This window comes from Triticum dicoccoides, chromosome 6A (assembly GCF_002162155.2).
Source record: "Triticum dicoccoides isolate Atlit2015 ecotype Zavitan chromosome 6A, WEW_v2.0, whole genome shotgun sequence".
Lineage (NCBI taxonomy): Eukaryota > Viridiplantae > Streptophyta > Magnoliopsida > Poales > Poaceae > Triticum > Triticum dicoccoides.
Genome location: NC_041390.1, coordinates 158,677,310 through 158,687,639, shown reverse-complemented (window position 1 = coordinate 158,687,639; position 10,330 = coordinate 158,677,310). Strand labels below are relative to the sequence as shown.

Below are 10,330 nucleotides of genomic sequence, written 5' to 3'. Positions count from 1 at the left end.
TCTCAAACACATGCGGGTTTCTCTCAAAGGCGGCAGTGCTGCCAGCCGCAGCGAGAGGGCAGCCCGCGGGATGCTGGGATCTAAGGGATTATCCATGGCGGGATCCAGTGGGCGAGGCGGGGAGGCAAGCATAGGCGCTGGGAGAGCCCTACGAGGCTAAGATAAAGATAGTACTACTCCACTCCGTCCATAATTAAATACAAAGGCCACCAACATTCACCCAAGCAAAAATTAATCATGTTGCCTGCGTCCTGGTTTATTGGCCACCTTTGTATTTTGTGCAAAATTTTGACAAAAAAATTAACTAAGAAAATGTTAATGCATGCCACCAAAAATTATATCATTGATTCACATTTGAACATAGTTTTTGATAATATTACTTTTTATGACATGCATTAATATTGTGTTACTTCAAATTATGGTCAAAAATTGGCACAAAATACGAAGGAGACCAATGGAAGTAGCAACCCATGATTTAACTACTCGCATGCACGCAGTGGAGTAGTAATGTCATTCTCAACTACTTCCTCCCTCATGTCCACTCAATTTGCATGCGCTGCATTAATTGACCATCCATTAAGTGGACAACTTTACACATGTCAAATTATCACTTGGGGTGGATCTTCGTACAAAAATGCATTGCACCGTGTCCCCGCGTGTGCGTGCGAGGGAATGAGTGCATGCATGCATATCTTCGCTTCATGCACGTACTCCACCAGTGTGCATGAGAGAGGAAGAGTACATTCTTCTAAAACCAACAGCATGTCACTGTGATCAATCCACATAAGAAGGTCGCGACAACACCTCCACACGTGCCACGTGGCTTCACAGATGCCCCCCACATCATTTTAATCATAATATATTAATTGAAAAAGGGAGAGACACTGTGTAGCGTGCCATTGAAATTCTAATTTGTGTGTTTTGCACATACTGGAAGTACTAGTAAGGTACACGTGTATTGCACGCATGAGATTTGGCAATTAAATTATGAATAAATAATACACTATAGCATGTAAGCTTTGAGTCATATATGCATGATGTAGATGTTCGTTCAATTCTTATAGTTCATCTCATTCAAAATCAATTAGTTTTATAAAAAAATAATCTATTTTAAGATTGATGGAATTATGCATTGTAAAGTAAAAACAAATAATGACAACCCATTTAGAAAAAAAAGTTTGGGCAATTATGATATTGAAGGTTCTAGAATAAAGAAGTGCTCGTGTTTTGAGGTTTATGCATTATGCTTAAGTTCGACCATGGAGTCTTCTAGATTGTACATGTGGCAAAATCTGGTGGAATGTAGCTGATATCCAACGACCAGTAGTGCTCGGATTTTCCATCTCTGCACCGTCGGATTGGCTTCATCCAACGACCATCTTTCAAAGTTATTTGCACACTATATAGGGCTATAGATATAGATATAGACTAGTGGCACATCATCTAAAGCCTTTCTACATGCATATTATTTGTACAAATGTGCTCCACCGTCCACCTGCGCGTTTGTATGTGGGAATGGGTGCATGTGTGCACCTCTTCTCTTTTGTACACGTAGTCCGTGTGTGTGAGAGATACTGAGATATGGTGACGGAATACGTGTCAATGTAATTTGTGTGAAAGAGAGGCCTATATACATACATGTATGTGCTTGGGGCCGGGGTGATATACGATAAGGGAGGGGAGGGGTCGACTGCGCAAGATATTGATAGAGATAGATAGAGGGAAGAGCTCTACGAGCGTACAAGCACTAGGATATGGGGTTGCTGGAAGATGGTGCAAGGGGCCAAGTAGAGGGAGACTGAGAAGGAGTGTACAAGTGCGAGATCGATAATTAAAGAGAGGGGCGAGAACATGCGCGGTTGCACGCAATGGCAGAGCCATGAAAATTGAATGAGCTAGGGGGCTGCCAAGCATTGCTAATCCTTTATGGGGAGGACCAATTCATCAGACTAAACCATTTTACCAGCAATTGATCTACTGACCACATTCATATTAGCCTCAATATAGTGATGTTAGGGGGGCCAGGGCCTTTGCTACCCTTGTCTTTGCCACTGTGCGTGCGTCTGAGAGATGAAGCGGAAGGCATGGATGATGAGAGGGAGATGATGGATAGATAATGTGTTTGTATTAGCTATGTAGTCCTATATAGAGAGGTAGAATGATCGATGTGTATGTGGGAAAGAGGGTGAGACCTGACTAGAGATATAGATCGATCGGTTGTGTGGAAAACTGGAAAAGACTTAGCTATATATACACACAGATAGAGGAACATCGATCGTTGCACATGCATCTGAGAGATAAAGAATGCCCGAAGTGATGAAGAGGGGGAGGGGTGTGTGTGTGTGTCTGCATGCATGGGAGACCGACCTGAAGAAAAAAGATTGCATGTGTGCGATGGAATGCCGAGGGTAGTGTGTGCATGCATGCACAAGAGAAAGTTAGTGGTACAACTATAAAAAGAAGACGACTGTGTGGGTGTAAAAGACTTGGTGAGGTCATAATCAATGTAAAGTTGAATTCAAATATTTGAATAAGAGATCATGATATTTGAAACCCATGCATACATGAATATAATTGAGATATGCATGGTGTGGTTTTGAAACAAGCATGCTATACTATATACACATTGAACAAGCTCAAACTGATTTGAATTTGAAATACCGATGGCAGGCATCGTTTGGCCACATTACATCCATGCATGGACACACTGTTCAAACTAAAGATGATGGTTGGCTTTCGCAGCACATATCTAAATGGTGTGTGTGTGTGTGTTAAACACATTGTACATAGTATCATACATGGTTTAGATTTTGAACATGTAGCTAGAGCATACATGTACTATGATTTGAATTCAACATAAAACGGATATATATTTGAATTGGAGATCGTATGTACATGTAGTTCATATTTATATGGGAATTTACTACTCCTATATTCATGTCATGTGTTGTGAAGATAATATTTAGATGATTGTATAATAACCCGAGTACAATGCCATTCAAATAGGAAAAATGTAGTCAAATTTAGTCCATATGCTGGACAAATAGAAATTGTTTTTTATTGTTGAAGGAAGTGCAAATTGATTTGGTATTGTACACGTTAAGCTTGTTCTTCCAATTTTTTAGTTTTTTATTGTTGTTTTTGAATGGATTTTGTAGTAATATATTAAAACGGGACATGGCTCTCTCTAGTGGGGTGCGGATTGTCTTTTTTTGTACATGTTAAGCTTGTTCTCCCGAAATTTCAAGCCGCGCTTTGTTATGCCGAAATTTCAAGATAGCATCTATGTCTATTGTGCTGCGAAACTCCTGTCTCTTCAACCTATGCCTTGTTATCCCGAAATTTTAAGACATGTAACATCTCAATTTTCAATTTGGATGTTTATAAATAGATCATTCATATGCATTTTGCCTCCATATGTTTTATTTGCATTTTTATCCAAGAGACTTTGAGCAACTCACGGACCAAAAGAGAGAGTTGGAAGTTTGCCTAAATTTCACTTTTCAAATTTCAAAATTTGGAAGTTGGATCAAATTTGGTTTCACCAAAACTCATTTTCGTTATTTCAAAAATAAAATAAAGAGAGAAGATAAAAGGACTTCTTCAAAAACAGAAAGGAAATATTGGAAATTGAATTTGAAATCAAAATATATTTATTGGGTTTTATTTGAAATTTATTTTCATGCAAATTTTATTAGAATAGCAAAAATATTTATTATTAAAATTTGCATTTTAGGCAAGATAAAAGTTCAAAAGGTCATATATAAGACCAAATAATTGTGTGAATTTTCTGGGAATTTTTAGAATATTATTTTTATGATTTTAGGGTGTTTTAACATTTCTGTAAAAAATCAGAAAACATTTTTATAAAAAAAAAACAAAAAACCCACCGCCCGCCAGGCTAGGCGCCAACTGGCCAGCCAGCAGCGGCCAGGCCAGGCGCCGAAGGCCCAGCCGGCGCCAGCCGCTAGTAAGGCCGAGCGCCTGCCAGCGCTAGCAGCAGCAGCACCCCACATAAAAAAAAAGGGGGACCTAGCATCCCACGCTCGCTCGCCCGCCTGGATCCCCCTCTCTCTATCGTTATTTCTCTCACACCTGGCGTTGGGCCCTGCCCCATCTTCTTCTTTCCCTGCACGAAACCGAACATGATTTCTAGCTCACGCACGCCGCCGCCGCCGCGTCCGATTTCTTCAGGAGCCCTACTCCGAATACACCACTTCCCCAAGCCCCATGTCCTATATATACCCTGGGACCTCCTCTCCCAATTCCCCTCGAAACCCTTCACCAAAACCCACCGTATTGTCCGCTATCGCCGTTCCAATCTCGCCACAGAAGTTGCAGTTCATCGCCGGATTCCGACGCCGGTGAGACATCCCGAGCCTCCTCCTTTTGTGTTCCGATTTCCTTCGATCCCTAGAATCTCTTTGACATGGTCTTCTATCCCCGATCCCATCTACGGATGCCATCCCAATCTTGACGTCTTCGCCGGAGCACCAAGCTGCATCACCTTGCCCTGTCGCCGACCATCTCCGACTCCACCACTGGACGAACCACACCCCACCGCATCCAACAGACACTCCCTCCGCCACCCAGAACCGCCAGAGCCACCACCTCAACGGAGCCCGATCGCCACCGCAACGCTCGTTCTTCTCTATAAGCCCTTCTGTTCGCCTCTCTTTCTAAAAACACGGTTTAGTAGATCAGTTTCTCCGGTTTAATTGAACCAGCCTACGATTTATTTCCTTTTAGCCGCCGCGATTCAGTTTTCCTATGGATCGACCATCCTCTAGCAGCACTCACATGCAGCCAATCCCGGGGCGCCATGTGGCACCTCAGCCACGGTCGCCCGGAATTTAGTATTTTCATGTTTTATTTTTTCAGATTATTTCACAATCTTCTTTCTAGCATATCTTTTAATCTATAAACCCGATTTAGTTGATTCTTTTTCCTATGGTTTCATAAAAATAGCGGGTCCAACCGCGCAATTGCGCGGCTAGAGTTATTTTTTAATAAATAAAATGTTTTTTCTATTTTTTCTATTGCTAAATCTTAGTCGACTGAGACTTCGTTATGTCTCAGTTGATGCTATATTCATGTGATTTTACATTGAAATGTGTTTTAATTTTTCTTTTATATTTTTTCTCTTACATGTGATGTCACTTGACTGAGACTTGCTAAAGTTACTCCAGTGTTATGTTTGTTCTTTAAGCATTTTTTTTGCAATGAATGCTCAACAATTTTCTATTTGTCTACTTTTACAATATGGTCCTAATCCATCCTGGAATACAGGATTATGTACGTTTTTTAATGAACAATTTTAGATTTAATTTTTTAAAAATATATTAAGTGCTACCTTCGTCTCTAAATATATAAAGACGGTTTTGCGTTCAATACAAAGTTAGTAGCTAACACCCGATTGCGTTAAAAATGAAAACCTAGTATAGGATTGAATAGATGAAATAGTAAAATTCTTACATATGTTTACCATCCCGTCCAGGAAAAAAAACAGTGCTAGAAATATTTCGAGCGGGCGCTTGCAGGCCGTCCGATGCAATCGTCAGACAGCAGCGGTTCACAGATGGAATTGGGGGAAGCGGTAGGAAGCAAGACACATTTCTTTAATCTATTTTGCATCTCGTTAAAGAAATTTTGCACCTGTACGACTGTACTACTACCATCGAAAATCCTATGCTTACGAGATGGTTTCACGGAAGTGGGCTACGGGATGTACGTGTCCCATCCTTATTAATCCACTCTCCCGTGAAATTCGCGATGTGAGACTTCGTTATGTCCTACTCCTACTACCATTCATCCCTTTCCCCATTCTCATTCTTCTCCCATTCCTTTCTCTCTGTTCCTTACCTAATCTAAGGATTCGTCCACAATTCGTTGCTAGATCCTGCCAAGAAAAGAGGACGGGGGGAAGTGGGATTTGGGGCAGAGTGCGGTGGCTGCAGCCTGCAAGCTCCCGGCGGCGGCACGTCGTCTAGCTCGACCACACGTGCCTGCTGCTCGCTGCCGTCGTCGATTTGATGGACATGGATTTGGGTCCACTTGAACCTGAGCGGTGGCACTCCTCCAGGTAATCACTCCTCTTCCTCTCCTTCTCCTTCCTTCCCAGATCTTGGTCTACTAACCTCCAGCAATGGCATGGATTCTTTATGAAGATTTTATGCTTATGGTCTCCTGACCTTTCTCTGTCTTTTCTAGTGTAGAAATTTTCTGTTGGAGAGAAGGATTTTGCGCCCCAAAGCAGCAAGGCTGCGAGGCAAAGCGGTTTCGTTTCCCTGAGTGGCGTTGCTCTCCTATTTGTGGCACTGGCTGAGAGCTAGGATATAATTTATAGTTATGTGACTTGCCATTAAGGATCCATTAAGGACATTTCAAATCTGAAGCATCCATTAAGGATCCAACGGCTCTAACTTCATTTTTCTATTCTTCTATCCTATGGCCAGTTTCTATTGTAGTCTTCCCCACCATATATTAGCAATTTATATTAACAGTAGCTCTATTTAAGACAAAGGAAGAATGCTTGCATGTATTAACTGAATTTGGCCCATATATGTTAATTGATATGCAATAGATTTTAGATTTTTCACATGTGTTGTTTTTCGACAAATTCACATGTGTTGTAGGAGATGCCTCTAATACTAAAGCTTTTCTCATTGTTCTCTTCAATCGAAAAGGCTGTAGAATAGAAGGGTTATTTCCAAGAACATTAAACTCACAAAAGTGCATGTATGAATGTATTTCGAATAATTACAATTTGACATGCTTCTCATAGTGCTAACTTTTGACCCTTATCTAATAACTGTCCCCCTTATACTGATCGATGTCAAGCATTATTTCTCTATCTCAGTAAACATAAATGGTTTGCTTGGTGCTAATCAGATCTTGCCATCCAATAAGCTTAGCAATTTTTACATACCACTGTTATTAGTGCAGAGTAAATATAATATGGAAGTTCTCAATCAAATTAGCAGAATATGCTTACCAGGTGTAGATATGTACCACAATTTTCGCAGTAACACCTTCCATTTCCCTTTGTACGTAATTAGTTTGTGTCAACCGGAATTTGATCATTTGAATATTTTCGTGTAATAGATTATTATACCTATTGTTGTGAAAAACAAAATCCTAAAATAATCACCCAAAAAATTAAAGTTAGCATCCCGAAGAAGTTGACAGACAAATAATTCAGATATGATTCCATTATAACTGATATGACTCAATTATCTGAAAAGCACTGCAGGTCTGAGAGTGTCGTTTTCCTCAAGAAGTGGTGATATCATATCTTAGAAGAAGTTTGATCCATCACCTGATGTGTCTGGTTTTTGTGCCTCATTCCAGTAAGTTGTAATGTTATCCTTCTGTAAAATATTTCTACGCTCCTTGTTTATTGCTATCCATCTCGATCAATTTTGGTAAACTTTCTTCTCCTGCATATATGGAGTTAGTCAAGTAAAATTGTTATGTAATATTGGTGAATAAACATGAGTCACGATTCATTTGGATAAATAATAGAAGCTATTTATATTTATCTTGCATGACTCGAAATCTTGATCAATCGATATATAGATTTTACCATAAATGATTTATTTTGGATTTATAGTTTGTAGAGGCTCAAATATATCCGGCGTTTAGATATGTTGGCGCTTGTTTTTTTGTACTGTGCCTCATATCAATGTCTATTTTTCTGGCCGTTAAGTCCACATGTCTGTCCATTAGAATTAGATGCAAGTGCATGCATGTACTGATGTACACATGGGATGTGTTTGGCGGCTAGACTTTTTAGTATATTTCCCAGTAAAATGAATGATTTTGGCGGGCCTTTTGTTTTTCTCCGAAGGACCTGCCTTTGTACTGTGCCTCATATCAATGTCTATTTTTCTGGCCATTAAGTCCACATGTCTGTCCATTAGAATTAGATGCAAGTGCATGCATGTACTGATGTACACATGGGATGTGTTTGGCGGCTAGACTTTTTAGTATATTTCCCAGTAAAATGAATGATTTTGGCGGGCCTTTTGTTTTTCTCCGAAGGACCTGCCCATTATTTTTAAATTGTCTAGATGATCTGATTTTGTACTCCTAGTAGATTGAATTACTTAGGCGTATCTCTTTTTCTCAAAAGGACATGCCCATGTTTTTCTAATTTGTATAGAGGACTTAGCTTTGTACGTGCCCATACTGAAATATGTCTGTACATGAATGATTATTTCCTAGTAGATTGAATTACTTAGGTGTGCACATGAATTACTTTGACCTTTTTAAAAGTATTATATGCATACACATAAAAAAGTGTTATATGCATAAATATAATTATCATTTTCTTTCACCAATATAAGTGTATCAAATTCCTCCAGATGATAGCATGATACTTTTAATGTTCATAGTAACATGAACTGTTTTGCCATGTCAATGAAAACAAAATATAATTAGCATTTGCTTGTTTTAAATTGTTGATCTGTTGTATGATTGAGGTAATCCCACATTCTCTATACATTCACTTGAATGTTATAGTTTGTCCTGTTGTTCGTAAGCAATAAGCTTCTTCAACACCATAGTTTTTTTGGCTGTGAAAGGATTCTGAAATTGCTAGTCATCTATCTATGCAGCTTTTATTCTGATAAATGAATTAATTAATTCATAATATTTACGAACCTGATTCAGGTGAGAGGCAGCTCAGAAGACCTTTGCTGACTTCATCTGGCATTGAGATGCAGTCACATCGGAGTTTTGGCGTTTTTTATATTTTTCTAGCATCACAGAGCCGACAATCTTTGATTTTGTTGGTGGTGCTCTAGTCGGATAGTAGAGTTGTTCTGTAGTCTTTGATTTTGTTGGTGGTGCTCTAGCCGGGTAGCAGATTCTGGAAGACTTCAATTTTCTCGGTGGTGCTCTGATCGGGTAGCAGATTTACACACATCAATTTGTCCAGAATTGGTTGGATTTGACTATCGTTTTCCTTTGAGGGGGTGCTACAAATCATCCGGATGATTTTGTCCAAAATTAAGCCGCCTCCTAATCCGTCCGATTTGACGTTTCACATCCGTAGGATCAGGAAGCTCCCCCGTGGCAGCACCAAAGCAGCAGCTCTTATGGCAGTAGCTCCCATGCCAGCACCGACGGTGCCCTACGGTGCTTCAATGCAACCCCTGCCGGAGCTCCGATGACACCCCATCGCTTCACTGCAGCTCCGGCGGTGCTTCATTGCAACTCCGGCGGCGCTTTAACGACCCCTATGACGCTTCATTGCAACTCCGGCAGTGCTACATTGCAACCCTGACGATGTTTCGTTGCAGCACCAACATCGGCGCCGCAGTGCTCCATGGCAGCATCCTGACGCCGCCGGCGAAGCTTCACTGCAGCACCATCGCCATGCGCCGGTGCTTCATCGTATCACCGGCTGCTCCGTCGAAACTCCACCGCAGCACCTGATGGCCGCCGGCGAAGCTTCAGTGCAGCGCAGCGCGACGGCCACGAGGTGCTGTGATGAAGCACGACGGCGACCGCGGAGGCTGCGACGCAGCGCGGGGCGACGGAGATGCTGCGACGCAGCAGGCGGGTGGTGACGGCATGACGGCGGATCTTGAAGCAGCAGCCGCATGATGCACGCGGTGGTCGGAGGGGACGCCGTCCTTCGCGGCTGGTTGCTGGAGAAAAGTGAATCGACAGGAAGGGGACGAGAAGGTCGTTGGAGTTCTTGTTGGAGATAAGGATAAGGGAACGGAGTGAGGCGTCGGAGAGGCCGGGTTCCATGGAGCCCGTTTTATCAAAAAAAAATCAGAATATACTTAAAAGTTTCAAAAAATATCAAATCTTTTTATACAAATACATATGACTGTTCGTCAAGTTACAAAAAAGTTTCATCAGGTAATTTGATTATTTACATGCTACACAAAAAAGATAAATATTTGGCCCAAAAACGACAAAGATAAAGCCCATTTTAATCTGTGTATTTATCTTTTTTGTATACATTACATGTTAACATATATGTTCATGAAATTTTATACATGTATACTACAAATAAACATCTATGTATATACTTTTTTACAGATTTTTTCAATGTGTGGAAATAGTATTTTTGCTGAAAAGAAATAACGAGCTATGTGGAGCTCGGTCTCTGCTATGCTTTTTCGTAAGGGAACGCTCGGGGAAGAAGAGAGAAAACTACTGGACGAGTTTTCTTTCCCGTGAATAGATGACCAGTTAAGGGAACACTCGGTGGTGGTCCTCACAGGGACGCCTGTCAAGCATTGGAGGCGGCTTAAGATGCGATTAAATCATCTGGCTTTTTTTTATCGTTTTCCTTTGACTATTGGGATTG

The 10,330-nt window shown here is 40.9% G+C and overlaps 1 long non-coding RNA gene across 3 annotated transcripts; it reads left to right on the top strand.

Annotated features, from left to right (window-relative positions):
* The first annotated feature begins 4,130 nt into the window (after positions 1–4,130).
* Positions 4,131–10,056, top strand: LOC119316399. 3 transcript variants are annotated; one of them, XR_005152975.1, is made up of 4 exons: positions 4,131–4,364; positions 5,897–6,082; positions 6,211–7,349; positions 8,674–10,056. It is a non-coding gene; the product is annotated as an uncharacterized LOC119316399 (long non-coding RNA). The 3 variants fall into 3 exon arrangements; XR_005152974.1 differs by lacking the exon at positions 4,131–4,364 and adding an exon at positions 5,653–5,774; XR_005152973.1 differs by lacking the exon at positions 4,131–4,364 and having other exon boundaries at positions 5,783–6,082.
* Positions 10,057–10,330: the final 274 nt, after the last annotated feature.